The sequence below is a fragment of the Pongo abelii genome, chromosome 15 (genome assembly GCF_028885655.2).
Source record: "Pongo abelii isolate AG06213 chromosome 15, NHGRI_mPonAbe1-v2.0_pri, whole genome shotgun sequence".
Lineage (NCBI taxonomy): Eukaryota > Metazoa > Chordata > Mammalia > Primates > Hominidae > Pongo > Pongo abelii.
Window position 1 is genome coordinate 59,631,071 of NC_072000.2, and position 20,853 is coordinate 59,651,923.

Genomic DNA, 20,853 nt, shown 5'->3' on the forward strand with positions numbered 1-20,853 from the left:
AATACAAAATCTTTATAGATTTTTCCAGTTATTCATCAAGGTCTTCCAGAGGATTTAATGTCATTTTTATAGAAATAACACCTTTTGACTCTATTTTCATGTTTGATAGATATATAGAAATAAGTGAGTAGGAGAGTAACTGCTAGCCAGAAACAGCTTTCTGAAGACACCAGCCCATGTATTTTTACAAAGGAGAATGTCAGTTAATCCGGTGAGAGATCCTGTAAGACAGCTTCCACTTTGAATAGGTTCCATAGGGGCCATAGGATCATAGCAGCCTGTAATTACTAGAAGAGAATGTTATTTACCCTTATTTATTTATTTTGACTCTGAGTGACGTCTACAATTAGTTTTCAGAACTTATGTGAATTCAAGTAAGTGTTCATTGTCTATCAGGAGACATGATGTTACACTGCATTTTCACTGGAAAATGTGGGACAATTATTATTCTTACACATGAGTCATTGAGTTGTCAAGGAAACAGTCTGGTCTGGTATAATAAGCTGGAAGTCAGTAGTTAGGAGACCTACAGGTCTTAGACCTTATTAACTCTAAGGTTTTATGCAAGTTCTTTATTGTCCAGTTCTTTAATTACATAATGTTCTGTGGGGTACTGGAAACAGCATGGGCACTAGGGAGCCTGAAGACCTTGGGCTTGAATTTAGTTTTGCTAGTCAGTACCACGTACTGCATGTGTGATCTTAACGTATATTAACCTGCCTAAGGCCATTAAGGAATTATCTTACCTCAGTAGTTGCCTCATAAATGATAGCTAACATTGGCGTACATATTTGCTGTCAGACTCTAAATGCTTTATGTGCATTATCATATTTAATCTTCTCAACAACCTTATGAGGTAGGTACCATTTGGTGAAAACTAGGGAGACAAATAATTTGTTCAAAGACACAACAAATATCTTTAGGAGGAGCCTGAATTTTAACTGAGGCATTCTGACTTAGAGCCCATTCTTACCGATTGAGCTGTTTTATAAGAATGCTTTCTGAAAAAAAAAAACCAAAACGCTGTCCATGTGCAGCTGTCTAATGTTAGGCATTACAAAGCTAAATTAACGTTATAAGGATCCCCCCTCCCCGCCACAGGAATTAGAAGATTAATTCTTAAAACTAGTGATTTAAATTTAAAGACTTGAAGTTTTTCAAGTGAAGAAAACAGTAAAAGCTACTTAAACCACATGCTATAAAATGTTTTAGTTATGTGGAAAGCAGTAGATAGAATGTCATCCTTTTAGTTTCCAAGAAACTTTTCTGTTTCATTTCCTGCATATGTTCATTATAAGTTACTCTTGTGTGATCTTATAGATATTTCTTAAAGGTTACCTCGAAAAAGCCAACTCTGACCCTACCTAAAAATGCATACCCTCCCTATTCTTTGTCACAGCCTTATTTTTCTTCATTGCACCATGAGTCACAACTTGATGTAATAAGCTTATTTCTTTCTTGGTATCTGCCTCACCTACAAGAATATAAGCAATGTGAGGCAGGGACTGTGTCTTGTTCATCGCTGTGAACTATGTGTCTGACACCTAGGTAGTGCTCAATTTGAATGAATGGATGGTCTGGTGCTTGAAAATGATTGGGACTCATTGAGTCTTTTGCTTTACTTGCCACCCTTTATTAGCATGGCTAACTGAGTGGTATTTGGTATGCCATATAAAGTGAAACTCTAAGAATAAGGGTTTTAGGTTTACTCTTGGGAGAGTGGAATGGAAAACAATTTGAAACATGAATTTCAGCAAAATGCTTGTGCTTAGTCCCAGTTAATCTTGTTCATCAGTAATGTAAGTGTTCTGAGTGGAATCTGTACAAAAATAATTTAGTGAATGCATGTGTTTAGATCTCATTACCTTTTGAAATAAATTTGGACAGCTAAGCTGTGCACTGAAAACTCCCTAGTGTTCTGAATGCTATGTTGCAGAACATTGAAGATGTTGCCTTAAATCTGTAATATCCACACAGGTTGAATTCACTTACGTGCTGCCAACCTGTACTTGCCTACTTTATTGGGAAGTCATGTTCATTTGAAATGTTTCCGTAATTACTTTACGTAGTTTTCATAATCTGGATCTCTTGAGGTTGGCTGAATGTCATGATTTCTGTGAAGGGAATTCCTGAAGCTTGTGTTTAGTGCTCTTATTTCTGGGTACAGTTTCAGGTGCTGTGCTGGATAATCTTTGTGCTTGGTACTCTATTGCTGGGGAATCATTTCTTAATTGACTAGATGTTTGCTGTAATTTTAAGTTTAAATTGAATCCTTTTGTAAAAGTGGCTTAATTCTTTTACTCTTTTTTTCTTTTAGTCTAAATAATTGGATTTAGTTTTAACTTGAAGTATTTCTGAGCTTGAAAATTCTGGAGCACTTTTCAAGTAAAAAATACAGCTGACCTTTGGACAGTGTGGGAATTAGGGGCACTAGCACCCTGTACAGTCAAAAATTTTTGTGTAACTTTTGAGTCTCCAGAAACTTAACTACTAGTACCCTACTGTTGACTGGAAACCTTACCAATTACATAAATAGTCAATTAACATGTATATTGTATGTTATATGTATTATATACTGTATTCTTATAATAAAGCTAAAGAAAAGAAAATGCTACTAAGAAAATCATAAGAGACTGTGTATTTACAATACTGTACTGTTTATTGATACCATAAGTTTATATCATCTGTAAGATGAATCATCTGTCTGAAACAGTGAGCAACTGTAACTGCAGACCTCAGTCTAGGTACATATCAAGTAATTCAACTTTTCCTTGTCATGACTTTTCTCTGCTTCTTGGGAGTACTTCCAGCATTACTAGTGGCACTTGGCATGGGTCCCATGGTGTTATTCAGGGTTTACAGTGTTGTGCTAAAAATGATGAAAAATATGCGAGAACTACGATCACTTTTTACTGTGATACTGGAAGGACAGAATGCTCATGTGGAGATAATTAGAGTCATAGATAGGAGTCATGGATACTTCAGACACTTGAGCTCACAGTAATACCAACAGGAGGTGGCTACAAAATTATTACAGTGGTACAGTATGTACTGCAGTTAATTTTATGCAGTAGTGATTTGGTACTGTATCTTGACGTTTGTTTACATTTCCATCTATTGCAAATGGCACCATGTACAGTAACCGTATAGGGTCTGGTTTGTGTAAGTTTTGATAAATTTTAACTTTATAATTTGTGTATATTTTATGGTAGTAAATTATAAAATAGACTGGGATCTACATATATTTTATGCATTAATTACATACATTTTTCTTAATTTTTTTCAATATTTCTAGGCTGTGGTTTCCCTGCGAGTTTTTTTCATATTGTTGCAGTCTCCAAAAAATTTTCCAATATAGTTACTGAAAAAAAAAATCTGCATGAAGTGGACCCACATAGTTTAAACCCATAATGTTCAAAGGTCAGTTATACATTCAAGATTAGCCTTGGTATTATATGTAAACTACAGCCGAGGCATTTACCTTGTCTAAGGTTTTGGGGAGAAAAGAAATAATTCATAAATATAAGTTAGTTGTAAAGTGATGAAAGCTGAATTTTTGTCTGCTCTTCTAGGATTAATTACCTGGCATAAATTGGTAGTTATATTTCATATCCTTTCAGTGTTATGTAACCTTCATTTAAGCAGAAAGTCCTGGCAGCATTCAAAATAACATACTACTTTTGGTATAAAGAGATTCTTTTTTTTGAAACGGCGTCTCGCTCTGTCACCCAGGCTGGAGTGCAGTGGTGCAATCTTGGCTCACTGCAACCTCTGACTCACTGCAACCTCTGCCTCCTGGGCTCAAGCGATTCTACTGCCTCTTGAGTAGCTGGGATTACAGGCACCTGCCACCAAACCTGGCTAATGTTTGTATTTTTAGTAGAGACGTGGTTTCATCTTGTTGGCCAAGCTGGTCTCGAACTCCTGACCTCAAGTGATCCACCCGCCTTAGGCTCCCAAAGTGCTGAGATTACAGGCATGAGCCACCATGCTGGGCCAGGGATTCTTTAATTATTATTCTTGGTTACTATATTTATCTGATTTCTATTTTTTTTTTTTTTTGAGACGGAGTCTCTGTCGCCCAGGCTGGAGTGCAGTGGCACGATCTCGGCGCACTGCAACCTCCGCCTCCCGGGTTCAAGTGATTCTCCTGTCTCAACCTCTTGAGTAGCTGGGACTACAGGCATGCATCACCACGCCCAGCTAATTTTTGTATTTTTAGTAGAAACGGGGTTTCACCATGTTGGCCAGGATGGTCTCGATCTCTTGACCTCGTGATCTGCCCACCTCAGCTTCCTAAAGTGCTGGGATTACAGGCGTGAGCCACCACACCCAGCCTTATTTATCTGATTTCTTAAGGTTGCTTTGTAATAAGTAAAAACAAAACAAAACAAAACAAAACACACATACAAACCTAGATATTTTCTGTAAACCTTTTTAATAGATTTCTTATTTTAAAGGACTTTTCTTTTTGGGGAAAATTTCTTCCAAAGTAGGAATAACTTTCTACAGTTATTCAGTGCTTGTATTGTAATTGTATAAGTTAAGAAGCAGGGAAGCTTATGCCTGTTTGCTTGTTTGTTTTGATTTACATTTATCTCTTCCTACTTGTCTTTTTATTGTTTTATTGAAAGTTGAAACCACTATTAAATGACTCAGACATATAAGAGAATATATAATGTATATGTACAATTTAAAGATTAAATATAAAATGAACATCTGTGTACTGAACACCCGTGTACCTTTCTCTCAGCTCTATTTAAATTTTTTCTTTTAAAATAAAATACGTATGAAATAATATTTTAAGAATACTTGTAAGATATAAAGACATAATGAACAGCCTTGTATCTAATATCCAGTTTGAGAACATAATCCTTTTTATTTCTTTACGTCCCTTCCCACACTCTAACCACTACCTTTCTTACCTTTGCTTTTCTTTTAGTTTTGCCAGATCTAGTTGTATCCCTAAACTATTTTGTTGTTTTGTTGGTTTTTGAACTCTAAATGGAATCCTTCTGTATGAGTTTATTTGTAACTTCCTATTTCCCCTCAACCTTGTTATCTGGATATTCTTTTTTTTTGTTTGTTTTTTTTGAGATGGCGTCTCGCTCCGTTGCCTGGGCTGAAGTGCAGTGGCGCAATCTTGGCTCACTGCAACCGCTGCCTCCTAGGTGCAAGCGATTCTCCTGCATCAGCCTCTGAATAGCTGGGATTACAGGCATGCACCACCACGTCCAGCTAATTTTTATATTTTTAGTAGAGACGGAGTTTCACCATGTTGGCAAGGCTGGTCTCGATCTCCTGACCTTGTGATCCACCCGCCTTGGCCTCCCAAAGTGCTGGGATTACAGGCATGAGCCACCATGCCCGGCCCAGGATATTCTTTCACCATGTTGTATGTAGCTCTAACTAATTTGGCTACTTCATGTATGAATATTTTACAGCCTGTTTCCTGTTGTTGGACATTTGGGTTTCTAGGTATTTTTGTTGTTAGTATACACAGTGCTGCTATGAACACCGTGAATAGCATAGGTCTATTTGTTGCACTTGTGTCTCTAGGATAGTGTTTTTTTTTCAAACTTTTTGTTATCACTCACAATAAGAAACACATTTTAAATTATGACTCAGTATATTATCAGGTATACTATTCCATGCTATTCTATTTCATTAAAACTAAAAACGCTAGTCAAGACCTAAGTTTTATGCTAATCACTAGTGAGTTGAGACTAGAGTGTAGATAGTTTTGGGACTTATGACTAGCTAGAAATAGAATTGCTGGATTGTAGGAGACAGACATTTTCAACTTTACTAGTTAGTGCTAAATTGTTTTCTTTCCAATATAGGTGTGCCAGTTTATTCCTGTCACCAGTGTATATGTGTGATGGCTCCACGTTCTTCCCTATACATGATAATGGCAAAAACCAGTTAGCCTATTGTGTGTGATACATTGTATGTCTTGCATTTCTTTCTTTTCTTTTTTTTTTTTTTGAGACGGAATTTTGTTCTTGTCGCCCAGGCTGGAGTGCAATGGTGCGATCTCGGCTCACCGCAACCTCCGCCTCCCGGGTTCAAGCAATTCTCCTGCCTCAGCTGGGATTACAGGCATGTGCCACCACACCTGGCTAATTTTATATTTTTAGTAGAGGTGGGGTTTCTCCATGTTGCTCAGGCTAGTCTCGAACTCCTGACCTCAGGTGATCCGCCCGCCTCGGCCACCCAAAATGCTGTGATTACAGGCGTGAGCCACTGCACCTGGCCTTGCATTTCTGATTAATGAGAGAAAACATATTTTCAGAGTTTGCTGGGCACTAGTTTCCTTTTCTCTGAAATGACTGTTCATTTTTCTGTTGGATTTATCTTTTTGGGTGGCAAGATTTCTTCATATGTTCTGAATACTAATTCTTTGCCAATTATGTGTTATAAATGTCTTCCTACTTTGTGGCTTGTCTTCTGACTTTCTTATGGTGTCTCTATTAAAAGTTAAAAATTTTAATGTAGTTGAATTTATCAGTGTTTTCCTTTTATAATTTGTACTTTGTGTCTAGTTTAAGAAATTCTTCTCTACCTCACGGTTATGAAGATGTTCTTGCATGTTGTCTTACAAAGTTTTATGTTGTCTCACAGTTCTTTCCCTGGAATTGATTTTTGTTTCTTCCCCTTTATGCTGTTTTCTTTTCTCCAAGATTTCCACTGCTTACCATTTCAGTTTTTAAGGGCTAAAATGTGTTTATTTATAGATGCTTTGAAATAATACTTTGACAGTATGGAGTTGTTTCGAGGATTGCATCTACAACTTTTAGAGTCATAAGAAAATAATTGCAGTTGACCCTTGAACAACATGAGTTTGAACTGCATGGGTCCACTTATACGTGGAGCAGGATGGTGAAACCTGAGTAGGTGGGCTATGGGACTTGACTGTGGGCAGATTTTGGTGTACCTGTGTGTGTCCTTAAACCAATTTTTGGCGCATACTGAGGGGTGACTGTATGTAGGAATGTTTTGAAAAACAAACTTCGGATAGTTATTCAATAAACTTTGAAGTCCCTCCTCCAATCCCTATTTGACATCCTAAGTGTTTTGTAAATATTTCAGAGTGATGCCAGTGTTTGCATGTGGTTTTCTTAAATTGTTTTGCATATATATTGTGAAGTAGATCTTCGTGCTTGGTATTTTAAATATGTATGGACAAACTTCTATGTATACAGCCTGTACTTAGAGTATACTTACAGTATGAGGAATCAAATCTTTAATTTTGAAAAATTCTCACCTCTTTAAATATTGCTTCTTTTATTTTCACTTTTCTCTTTTGCTAGACCTGTCTTGGAGTCTGAGTTTATCCCGTGTCTTTAATTGTTCTGTCTTTTTTTTCTCTTTTCTGTGCTTCATACTAGGTGAATTCATTACTATCTAGCAATTTACCATTTTATTTTTCTATTTTGTCTAGAGTGTGTTGTATCTGTTGAGTCTATATGCCAGTATCTATAATTTTCATATTTTAAATTTGGAATTGCTTTTTCATAATCACCTGTTTCAATTCTCTTTTTGTTTGGCAACCCTTTTGCTACTTAGAAAACCTCTATCTCCTTCTTTAACATGTTCAAATTTAAAAATCTTTGTCAGACCGTTTCATAAAACATCTGGTGTGAATTCATGTTTTTATATGATTGTTTTTTATCATTAAATTTCTTCCTATGTTTTGGATTAAAAACTGGTTTTAATGTTGGACAGACTCATTATTTTGACAACTCTTGCATTCAAATCAAAACTCTGAAATTTAATCTTGTTTTTGAATTTACAAATTGATCAGAAATAGACAACCCCCTCCCCCCAAAAAAAACCTCGTTAAACATTGTGAGGGTACTATCAACAAAATTCACAGTGGGAAACACGTTTGGACTAGCTGCTTAGTTTTTTTTCCCTTCCCAACTAAAAGTTCTAAGAATCGTAAGAAACTGAAAAATAAAGAGATAGGTATAGTAGGTGAAAGGAGACAAGAAATACACCAGTCAAGGAATAACAAAACACTTACAAAGCAATTGGGGAATGTGAACGAACGCTAGCTTTGCATTAAGGAATTACTAATTTTTAATTTGCTATGACATCGGATGTTTTGTTGTCTTTTTTTTTCTCCAGGCTTGGAGCTTCTGTAAAGTTATAGCTCTGGATTTGCAGTGTCATCGTTTTTCTCCCCTCTCCTCCCCTCTCCTTTTTTACCTTTTTATTTTTTTAAAACCTCTGTTTTTACAAGCTGTGCAAATCTTGACCCCTTGGTGTCAGGTGGTGAACCTGATTCTGTTTTGTTGCTGTTACCTTTCGGAACTGAACTATCCAGCCATCTTCCTGGTTCCTTCTTCCCTCTACTCCACTTAAGATATGGGTTACTGTTTTGAATTTTTATTGCATTTCTCACCCAGTACGATGTTTATTTTAGTTTTGAGTTTAGCCATATCTTTTAAATAATTTCCTTTTATATTCGTGCAAAAGGTTGGTGCAAAAGTGATACTTCACACTATTACTAAGTATTTGGAGGGGATCTTTATTGGAAGTCGTTATCTTCATTTCTACCTATGTTAGTCTTACTTGCTTTTTGAATCTCAGCTTATGTATCCTGAGTAGTATTCATAGTGTATCCCGAGTGCTCTAGTTCAGTGATCTGTTCCCTTCCTTTGCACAAATCTTTTAATCTTGTTGAATATTATTCAGCTCTACAGAACACATCTGATATTAGCATCACACTAATTTATGATTATATAATAATTAGAATCTTTAAGCGTTGAAATGCGATTCTTGCTTTTGCTGCTTGGTCTCACTCATCCTGTGTTTCTTCATTCTGTTTTGGAGTTGCTATTCCCACTCAAGCAGAGTAGAGTTTTTTTGTTTTTTTTTTTTTTTCATTTTTGAGTTTGGATTGGTATCCATTGTTGTCAGAAATATTTTTGCTTGTTGTCTCCAACTTGAAAATCAAATATTCAGTGTTTTGAATTCATTCTTGAAAACCCTGCTGCTAATTTAAAAGCTATTAAATGAAAGCATATTTCCATTAATTTTAGTAGGGAATTATGATGCGGTATTTCATCCCAAACAGTTTTCACACGTAGGTAAATATTAATCTAACAATGAAGACAAATTTGTGTAGGTATAAACAAGTTGAAAGTAAATACACTTTATATATAAAATATAATGTAGTATAATAAAGGCTAATTGTATTTGCCAAAGGAGAAAGAAGATTTGATAGTGGATGGTAGTGTAGTTGGTAGGGTGTCACTTTTTGGAAAATCTGTTTCTTCTGTACTGTGTTTTTACACCAATTCAAGCTTTCTGGAGTTCAGAGTTATCTTGCATTCTGTCTGCACTTAAGTTGTCTGCACAGAAAAGCACCACTAGGGCAATAACAGATAAACACAAGTTGTTCACAACACGGGAAACAGAACACATGCAGAAAAGACGGAGTTGTAGAAGCTGGAAGCTCATTGACTTTCTTGCTCTGCATATGTACACAAAGCATATCTAGGTTCATCCAGTGTACTATATGTACAGTATAGATCTGTTCCATATGATGTACGCTGACGGGAAATAATTATGTTGAATAAAACATTGAGTGTGTCTTTGCCTGAAATCATAAATGTTGAAATTTCACTCTATAGAATATTTATTTTGTGTGTGCTTAGGTAAACAGTCACTAATACCAAAAAAGGTCACTGCTTGAAAAGTGGTAATTTTCAAGAGCCATTTTGATGAAAACCAGTTAAATGAACAGCTCATTATGTGGGGTAAGTCTGTAGTAGACTTAGTAACGTGGTGTTCCAGCTTATCTGAACTAGTTGTCAGGATTTCTGCTATTCTAACCAGGTAACTGAAAGAGTAACACAGGATAATACAAATCTTCCTTTCTGAAACCTTTAGTTGGTTGCCCTGGTATTCAACACATTTGTAAACTGGCAAGATTATCTTTAAGTAATTGATTAAAATGTTAGTAAGGTCAGGCTAAGAACTGAGTTTTTTGGTACATTGTTAAGATACTTTCCAAACCATTAATTGGCAACTTTGGGATATTATTGTTTAACCTTTTAAATATTCTCCAATTTATGCCACTATTCAGCCATGTTCAGGATTTATCAATCTTGTCTCCAAGGATAGCTTGTTTACTTTATTGAATGTTCTGACAAAATCAGACATTCCATAATGTGTATTGGGTTTTCCTGATTTAGTAACCCTTTTATTTAAAAAGGTATTGGAGTGATTTTTTTTTAATAGTGACTGGTTTGGCAGCTGGGCGCGGTGGCTCACGCCTGTAATCCCAATACTTTGGGAGGCCGAGGTGGGTGGATCATGAGGTCAGGAGATCAAGACCATTCTGGCTAACACGGTGAAACCCCGTCTCTACTAAAAATACCAGAAAATTAGCTGGGTGTGGTGGCAGGCGCCTGTAGTCCCAGCTACTCGGGAGGCTGAAGCAGGAGAATGGTGTGAACCTGGGAGGCGGAGCTTTCAGTGAGCTGAGATTGCGCCACTGCACTCCAGCATGGGCGACAGAGTGAGACTCAATCTCAAAAAAAAAATAAATAAATAAAAAAAAAAGTAAAATTAAAAAAATAAATAAATGGTTTATAGTGGATGGCTTTTGATGTGCCTGTATTTTTTAGTAACATTGTCTGGATTTACCTAAAATAAATTCATCAATTTTAATTTGACTACTTTCTATTTTTAGTACATGATATTTAATAGCTTTTACTTTTTTCCCCCTAACTCTTAGGCATCTTCTAATAGTGAGGAAAGCAGAAGCCTTTCATGGAATTTGAAATGTAGGATCATGGCAGCTGTGTCTGTTGAAGGCAACATCTATCTTTGCATGGCTGTTGAGGTGGTTGTGTCTAAGGATGACCATAGGATAGGAGCCTTTACTTGTGGCTATATTTTAGGTTCTGATAACTGATCACCTTTCAGCCTCTTACCTCGTATTTCTGTTGTCTGGAAGGCAGTCTTTGCAATCACAAATTTTGAAGGTTCATGGTGTGCTGTGTTTTAATTATGTTAATTACATAATTTACATACTTAAACCAACTTTCAGTTGGTGAAATCACAAGGACTACGTTTTCTTGGCGTTAGCTCCCTAAGGTTCTTAGTAAGATCGGTTCTCTCACTAATTTCTTGTTTAGGTTTCCTGTTATTGCGAGTGATGTCAAAAGAATAGAACCTTTCTTTTTTTTGACAAAGTTTTTTTTTGCCACTGTAGACTTAAACTTTGTTAATATATCAAAGCTACACTTATTTCCAATTCAAGGTAATTATATTTGTATTTTTTGATTTTTTTTCTGTCATAGACTCTTTTTGCAGCTTCAAGAATAGAACATTATGGTGAAGTCCATATCATGAGAAAACATCCTTGATTTTGTGTTTCAGAGTACCAGTGAACACCAATAGGATTAGTATATACTGTATATACGAAGGATAATTTTGAAAAAAAATCCAAAGGGAAGAACTCACAAGGACCACCTATATAAAGTTATTTATGTTCAGAGAAGTAAATATTTGACAACATTGTGCGTTGGACTCTGTGTTGGGCTCCCAGATGGATGGGAGAACATATATTTGAAAAGGGGAGTTACTCATTTGGCTTACACTTTTTGAGTAGTATAAGCTAAACTTTGTATAATAAGTGAGTAAAAATCTTCAGGGAATGTTTTCTTAAGCCATAGTTCTTAAGGTGCAATTTCAGAGAATGATAAACACATAAGACTGTGAATGTATTAAAGCAAATGCCTCTTAATTTCAGTGAATCAGAATGAGAACATTTCTTAATTTTATCGGATTCTACATTTTTACTTGTTTTTAGATTGTGTGTAAGATTTTGCCGTTTATTCACAATTTTGCTGTTTGTGTAGATGTCGAATCTCTTTGCTTTTTCTTAAATAGCAATGATAGGAATTTCCCTGTGGAATATGAACATTAAAATTGAAATGCAGAAGGGCTGGCATGGTGGCTCATACCTGTGATCCCAGCACTTTGGGAGGCCGAGGCGGGCGGATCACTTGAGGTCAGGAGTTTGAGAACAGCCTGGCCAACATGGTGAAACCCCATCTCTACGAAAAATACAAAAATTAGCCAGGCATGGTGGCGGGCACCTGTAATCCCAGCTACTTGGGAGGCTGAGGCCAGAGAATCACTTGAGCCCCGGAGGGGGAGGATGCAGTGAGCCGAGATCGCGCCGCTGCATTCCAGTCTAGGCGACATTCAGACCCTATCTCAAAAAAAAAGTAGAAATGTAGGTTGTAGAAGTGTAGAAATTAAAATGTAGACTACAGAATAGATTGTAAGGTTTAGAAAAAAAAATTCAGGCTTTCACCATTTAATTGGTGTACTTGACTGTCTGTGAAGATTTGTCCTAATTTCATATGGCTTTGTACACGGAAGCTTGGAATAATTGAGGGGCCAGAGAGGGAAAACTCTTTGCTAGCACTCTTCTTTGTACATTCCCGAAAAGTTTATTAGAGAAAAACAAAGGTCAGCTGTAATACCTAGTGAAAGAATAAGAATATTGCTTTTTCAGCAGGGTGCGGTGGCTCACACCTGTAATCCCAGCACTTTGGGAGGCCGAAGCGGGCGGATCACGAGGTCAGGAGATTGAGACCATCCTGGCTAACATGGTGAAACCCCGTCTCTACTAAAAATACAAAAAACTAGCCGGGCGTCGTGGCGGGCGCCTGTGGTCCCAGCTACTCCGGAGGCAGAGGCAGGAGAATGGCGGGAGCCCAGGAAGCGGAGCTTGCAGTGAGCCAAGAACGCACCACTGCACTCCAGCCTCAGCGACAGAGTGAGACTCCATCTCAAAAAAAAAAAAAGAATATTGGTTTCTCAATCAGTCATACTCTGGTTGGAAAGAGGTACTGTTCATTAAAAAAAAAAAATTACATTCTGGGTTAGTAAATTTCATATAAAGTCTGAAATAATTTTTACTAATTATTTACTAATGTTGATCAGTTTTGTTTGTTGCATAGCTGAGAGACTTACTCTGAAAACTAATATTCCAGTGTTCAGCAGGTTCTAGAATTCTGTGGTAATTAATGGTCATTGTTTCTATGGAGATTTTATTACATTATCCTTTGGCTTCTATTGCTAAGTACTATGTAAGTCTAAATTTTTCGGTACTCTTTTCTGTGTTGCTTTCAAGACTTGCTTGAGTTACACAAGACTTGCTTGAGTTACAACAAATACGTTTAAATATCTTTTATTCTGTTCAAATTTTGTTGCCTTTGCTGAATTGGAAGATCCATAGCTTTCAACAGTTTTTGAAAATTCTCAGCCACTGTTTCTTTGTTCTTTCCTCTCCTTGAATTCCCATTTGATTTATTGGACATTCTCATGTATCCTTTATGTCTGTTAATTTTTCTTTCATATTTTCCCTTATGTATAATTTTTTGTGGTACATTGTCAGTTTTTTAATCAAGTCTGTCTTGTTTGATAATTCAACTTTATATAGTTATCAGGTCATTTAGCTTTTAATTGCTGGGTTGGGTGTTTGTATGTCTGTGTACATATGTATGTACACACATAATTTATAAAGTTCAAGTTCTAATTTTTGTTTTTTTTACAAGTGTTTTCTGTGTTTCTGATTTCTTTTATAACTCTAATGGCTGAAATTTTTGTTTTAATAGTCTTTCACATTCTGTTATCAGTTTTTTGGGATCTACTCCCCGTTTGTATGTGCTACTCTTGTTCATTTTGACTGGAAGTTCACCTCTGGCAGGAGTATATCTGCAAATACTATCCTGTACAGACTAGATTGGATAGAGGTAGTTTTTTTCCAGAGAGATTTTTCCTTCCCAAGAGTTTTTCCTGAGTCCCAGGGCTTTTGTGGCCATTGAGCCATTTTTTTTTTCCTTTTTTTTGAGACAGTCTCGTTCTATCGCCCAGGGCGGAGTGCAGTGGCGCAGTCTTGGCTCACTGCCAACCTCTGCCGCACAGAAGCGCAGATTGAAAGCGATTCTCCTGCCTCAGCCTCCGGAGTAGCTGGGATTAACAGGCTCCCGCCACCACGCTCGGCTTATTTTTTGTAGTTTTAGTAGACACGGGGTTTCGCCATGTTGGCCAGGCGGTTCTCGGAACTCCTGACCTCAGGTGATCCGTGAGCCATTTTTATGTCAATATTTGTGGTAGGAAGGGGGCAGTAGGGGGTGTTCTGGATTGGCAGAAACTGTAGATCAGAATTTATGGCTGTAAAATCTTAATGGAGACTCTGGCCTTTGGAAAAACAAACAAGCTTTCTCTTGTGTCTTTTTCTCATTTGTGTCAACGCTACTTATTAAATCTATTTTTTTAACTTAGTGATTTGAAATGGCACTGTGATAATATACCAAACTTTTTGTGTGTATTTGGGCTATTTTGCCTTTAATTGGGTGTTCTTGGACAAGAATTAAAAATTCTTGTTTTCATAAGCAAAACTTTTTCAGTAGTCATTTTTGGTAGTATTTGATATTCTAATTTACATTTCACGTTTAGTTTGTGAGATGTTTTAGTACTTCCATTGTTGAGTGACCTAAGGTGATACACCTAAGAGTTATTTTATTAATATTTTATTAATCCATTATGTTCAACTTTAATACCCTAGCTAAACTTTTCCAAAGGATGATAAATTTTTGTGAATGACAAATTTTGATGTAAGTTTTTCTATTTGCTGCTAAATTTAATTTCATTAAGTTTAAGCATCAGTTATGAAGACTACCCTGTGGTAGTGGGATTGGACAGATTTGTTATGGTTAGGGTAGAGCTAGGACCACTGGGAGAAGTTATAGGATGATGTGATTTTGGATCAAAACTAAAAAGAACTTGTCTTTCTAAAGAAATAAAAGGGGTTTATGGGAGGTATTCATCCCTGCTTTTCAAACATAGGCTGGCTGCCTGTTCAGCTGGGTCTAATCTCTGAGTGGCTAGTTGGATTAGATGGCCCTTTCTTACTCCGAAATCTTATGAAAGGAAAAGTAGGTCAAGATGGTAGATTTTAAGGGGAGGAAAGCTTCTGTACGTGGTGTAGCTGTTTTACGGTTACATTATTGGTATGAATTTCATGTTGTGTTAATTTTTGAACAGTTTTGATGACTTATGTTCTTTTGTCTTCGAAAACTGATTTTATGTGTTGATTTGAAAGACTATTTTAAAAAGTTATTAATTTTTTGGTATTCAAGCTTTCAGTTTGTCTAATTATAAATTAGATTTTTTTTTACCGAATAAACTTTTGACCAGATTATTTCCCATGGAAGTGTTTTTAAATGAGCAGTGCCTTTTCCTGAGAAAATGGGCTGGTTTGGGCATAATGAGTAAGCAGAAGTCTAAAAGATACTCTCAGCAGCTATCATCTCTGCAATTCCTTTTCAGTTTCGTGGGAAAGCTGTTCAAATGGATCGATCTATTCTCATATTAAAGGGAAAAAAGTTTCATTAAAAAATAGAAGTCTCATTTGTTGTGACATGATACCTAATGGAGAAATTAAATTTCATTACTCATTTCTGGCATTAGTTGTATTCATTTCAGATTGGGTTAGCAGTACTTTAGAATGGATATTGCTGAAGTAAGGGGTGTGTTAATAAGATGTGAGTCATAGAAATAACTGTCTTGCAGTTTAAAAGGAGAAATTGTACCATAGCTTTGAAATTTTACTGTGGTCTATAAAGTTAATCTTAGGAAAGATACTGTAAATGGGATTCCCATGTTGGAGAATTCGATGTTTGGATTTCCTGGATTGTTTTGTCTTTTGCTTGCTTTGAATGTTTTTCCTCTTATTTTAAAAGATAATTGTATAATTGTGTTGTTCACTCCGGGGCCATTATACTTTTGTTGTAGTGACTGACTAGGACAATAGGAATTTAGATGAGTTTTTGCATTTTGATGGCTGTTTCAGGAAATGGTTAATGCTTTGTCTGTTTTTCTCATTGAATTTTTTGTTTTTTTAAATTGATTTGTAGAATCATTTATTTTTAAAAATTCTTACTGCAAATGGAATATACTTAAAAATATTTAAACCTATAGAACTATGTAAAATGAGCCTATGTATTTTCTTGTGTTTTCAAATACTTTTTATTTTTTCTTTTTTTCAGATAGATTTTCGCTCTGTCACCCAGGCTGGAGTGCAGTGGCGTGACCTTGGCTTGCTGCAACCCTTTGCCTCCTGGGTTCAAGTGATTCTCATTGCCTCAGCCTCCTGAGTAGCTGGGATTACAGGTGCGTGCCACTGCACCCAGCTCAGTTTTGTATTTTTGGTAGAGACAGGGTTTTATCGTGTTGGCCAGGCTGGTCTTAAACTCCTGCCTCAAGTGATCCACCCGCTGTGGCCTCTGAAGGTGCTGGGAGTACAGGTGTGAGCCACCACGCCTGGCCCTCAAGTGCTTTATATTTTTTCTTGTATTTGAAACTTTATTTGGATGTTTTTAGTCGATTTGAATGATACAGCCTTCTACTGATTAGAAATAACTTACAGTAAACTAAATTTTTGTATGTATTTGGATTTGTTTTAGATTTTGAGTTCAATTTTATTTTCTTTATCACACTGCAGTATGTTGCTGCCTTGCTATATTAGTTGAAACCATTTACTGTCTCATAGAATTATATGCATGTCTATGTAAATAGAGAATAAGTGCTCTGGAATTTTAGGAGGAGAACTAGCTGTAGACATGGTACTTGAGCTAGAAGAGTAGAACCATATAGAGGCTCAAGTTAGGATTTTTGCTGTAGTTAGGTTTGTAGAACTATATACTTCCTTTCTCAGCGAGATTATAAATTCATTTAAAGTCAGCAAATTTATTTGTGAACACTGTCAAATACCCTGCATTCAAAAACTTAAGTGGAAAATTAAAGTGAGTGCAACTTACAAAGAATGAGAACTACAACAATAATTATAATGTGTTTTATAAGACCTTCAACGCTGTCTTTTTTTTTTTTTTTTGAGACAGAGTCTCCCTCTGTCACCCATGTTGGAGTGCAGAGGTGAAATCATGGCTTACTATAGCCTTGAGCTCCTGTGCTCAAGCGATCTTTCTGCCTTATTCTTCCAAGCATCTGGGACTACAGGTGCATGCCACCACGTCTAGCTAATTTTTTATTGTTTGTAGAGACAGGGTTCTGCTGTGTTGTCTAGGATGGTCTTGAACTCTGGGCTCAAGCAATCCTTTCTCCTTGGCCTCCCAGAGTGCTAGGATTACAAGCATGAGCCACCGTGCCTGGCCACCATCTTTTTTCCCCTTATTCTCTGCTTATGATTTTGCTTCTCATTTCATAAAGAGAATAGTAGCATTAGGAACAGAATTTTCACAAATGTCTATACCATCTACCTCCTTTCCTGTCCTGGGTCTGTGCTCTTATATTCTCCCTTCTTTATGTTTCTGCAGATGAACTGGCTGTGCTACCATCTAAGGCCAGTCACTCTATCTACTTGTCCAAATTCTGTCTTTTCTTGCTATTTGAAAACATTGCCTCTCACTCCTGCATCATTATTCTTTCCCTTTTTACTGGATCATTTTTTTGTCAGCATATTATCATGCTGTAATTTCTCCCATCTTTAAAAACCAAACTGTTAACCTCATATTCTCCTCCAAGTTCCATCTTATTTCTCTGCATTCTTTCACAGGAAAGCTGCTTCAAAGAGTTGTCCACACTTGCTAGAGTTCTTCTAACTTTTAAATTCATTTCAACTAGGTTTTGATCACCACTACTCTACTGCTTTGGTCAAAGTCACCAGTAACGTCTGTGTTGCTAAATTCAGAAGTCAATTACTAGTTTTCATTGTATTTTACTTACCAACTCCATTTGACAAAATTGATCCATCTCTCCTCCTTAATAGACTTTATTCATCTAGCTTCCAGGACAGCAAACTCATAGTTTTCTTTCTAGCTCTCCTCAGTCTCCCTTGAGAGTTCTTCATTTTCCTGTTGTTGAATTTCAGTGCTTCAGTCTTGAGACCTGGTCTCTATTTATACCCATTTGTTTGGGATTTTATCCAAGTTTATGGCTTTAAATATAGTCCGTTTGTGAATACTTCCAAATTTATATCTCCAGCCTTCACTTGTCACGTGACAGCTCTTATTTAGCTGTCTACTGGACATCTCCACTTACCTAAAACCTAACTCCTTATCTCCAGCCTTAATCATGTCCCTGCCGCTTTTCCCCTATCTCAGTAAAGGGCAGCTCCTTTTGTTTTTGGCCTAGTCTAAAAGCTTTGGAATTGCTTTTGGCTTTGTTTATTCTCTCATACCCCACATCCAGTCCATCAACAAATCATCTTGGCTCTACCTTTATAAAGTATCAAAAATTTGACCACCTCACCTGCTACCATCATCTCTAAATTATTTCAGTTGTCACCTAACAGTTCTCCCTGATTTTACTTTCTCCCTACACCCTTCCCTAGTCAGATCCCTCCAGTAGTTTTCCCATATTACTGAGAGTGTTAGCCACAATCCTTTTCCTATAAGAAACTACATGAATTGTTAACCACATCCCCTCTCCCTTTCAAATTCTCTTTGACCTCATCAGTTTATCCTTTTGTTCATTCTATCCGAACCGTGTTGTCCTTACTGCTCTTGCTCATATATAGCAGGTATGTTACTGTCTCATGATCTTTGTGCTTGCTCTTCCCTCATTCACTGTATTTTGCTCTTCACTTAGATATGGATAGCAACATGGCTCTATCTTTCACTTACTTCAGGTCTTTATTGAGATCTCATTTTTTAAAAAATGGAATAATCTCTGACCATTCTACTCTAAATTTTAACCATTAGGAGTTTGAGACCAGCCTGGGCAACATGGCAAAACCCTGTCTCTATATTAAATAATTAAAAAAAAATTAAATAAAATTTAACCACTGTTCACATCTTCCTGTGCTCCCTATTTCTCTTCCCTCCTTATCACTATTCTTGCTACTTATTACCCTTTCATATACTGCATACTAATTGTTGGTCTGTCTTACCACTTAGTAGAATGTTAGCTCTGTGAGTGCAGGGTTTGTGGCCCTTTTACTGCTGTCTACTCAGAGTGTCCTAGAGCAGTCCTGACATATGGTCAGTGCTAAATAACAAATGGATAATAAAGACTATTGTGGAAGAGAGTTGAAATTACATATTCGTAGGTTTGATTTAAGCTGGGTTTTGAAGGATAGGCGGAGATTTCATACAAAGGACATGGCAAAGATTTTTAGATTTGATTGCAGGGATAAGGTGAAGTGCTTTAAATGGAACTTTAGAAAGTGGTTCCTTTGGTTGCCTGATTTAGAATCCATAGTAGCCTCCTACTGCTGATTTTTCCCACTTGGTTGACTGCTGATCTTTTCTAGCTGGTCATCCCATATTTTCTTCAAAATCTGATCTAGAACCCCCAGATAGGAACCTATTCCTATATTCTTAATCTTGTCAAGGGGTTTCCTCATTTATGGAACCTTCCAGGCATGACATGTTGGAATTGTCTTATTAGCGTCCTCACTCACTTTCAAATAGTTGGGTTTTCTTGTTAGTTGTTCCACCCAAGTATTTCTGTGTTGAAATTGATTTATTGTCATCAGATCTACTTAAACTACTGAAAGTCATTTTAATTGGTCTCTTTGCAACTATTTTTAACCTATCCATTTGGTTTTATTTATTTATTTAGTTATTTGAGACCGAGTATTGCCCTGTCTCCCAGGCTGGAGTGCAGTTGGAGATCTAATTCTTTAGCTCGTTTCTGCTGCCTCTTGTTCATGATGGCTTATCACATGTTCTGTTATTTTGTGTTGTGGGCTTATATCTGGATAATAATTTTTAAAAACCTTAAGGAGCCTGGCTTGGGGAAGGATTCCACCAAAGAGGTTATGCATTTGCTTCTGCCATGGGTACTCTGGGCACCACCAACTGGGGGCCACTTTAATTTTTTGGCTGGCATATCCAAGATGATGCAAGTAGTTTGGACCCTAAAGCCATGTGAGAAGAAACTCATGGATAAAAATTTTTAAGTAAGACTCTGAGTGAAGGCCGAATTGGGGCTAAAAGCCAAGACTCTTGCCTTCCATTTTACTGCCTCATTATATTGCTATTCACTAATCTTAAAATAATTTACTTTTGCTCAGGATATATCTGCAACATAACACGCATACTGTATTTGAAGGTTATCAACTACATGATGGCTAATATTTACTTTTAGCAGGAGGAGTTCATTGTAGCTAAACCTTTTGCGGAATGGAAATCTAATTAAATGATACTTGGCTACCAATAGTAAACTTTTTATCACTGTAGAGTACTTACCATAAATCATTTTTCTTAAAAAAAGATTAACTTGTCTGTTTTAAAAAAAAATAAGATAGTATTGTGGGTTTAAAGAAAGGTAAACATGGTATGAAGAGTGGCACGTTTGGAATGCCAGGTATTTAGATTCAGTGTGATCAGATTACAGATAGTTTTTTTTGTTGTTTTTTGTTTTTTTTAACCTATGAACATTATTTTTACAAATAACCTATAATAATAGCTTTCAGCTTAGGCCTCACAGCTACTTCTGTAATATTTTAACTGTATTCAAATAATGAAATAAAGCTCTTATAGGCTACTCTGGGAGCCTGCATATCTTAAAGGTGTATTCATTTAGTTGTCCAGACATTGATTTATACTGGAACTTTTATGAAATTATGCATTCCTGTGTTGAAAATTACCTTTCCCTCAACTTAATGTTTTTGTTTTTTTCAAATGTGTCTGCTTGCTTTGTATGTTTTTTGGTGGAAAAAGACTTTCACTGTGTTCAGATTTCAGTCTTGAATTTTGATTTGTTAAGTTTTTGCTAATGGTTTTTTTGAGTCACCCCAGCTGATAAAATTGTGTCAATTGAAGGACAGAAATATTGATAAAATGAATT

General features: G+C 36.5%; 1 protein-coding gene across 35 annotated transcripts in view; it reads left to right on the forward strand.

The window, feature by feature from the left end:
• KTN1 (kinectin 1) overlaps positions 1 to 20,853 on the forward strand; it is a 140,343-nt gene that overhangs the window by 5,355 nt on the left and 114,135 nt on the right. For 10 of the 35 annotated variants that reach the window (XM_063715854.1, XM_063715859.1, XM_063715861.1 and 7 more), the window contains exon 2: positions 16,089 to 16,212. The exons of 17 other annotated variants lie outside the window; for them this stretch is intronic. The gene's annotated coding sequence lies outside the window, so the exon portion shown is untranslated. Of the gene's footprint in view, positions 1 to 12,547; positions 12,882 to 13,159; positions 14,655 to 16,088; positions 16,213 to 20,853 lie in introns of those variants that run through there. 8 more of the 35 variants (XM_063715855.1, XM_063715858.1, XM_063715864.1 and 5 more) reach the window with 3 other exon arrangements.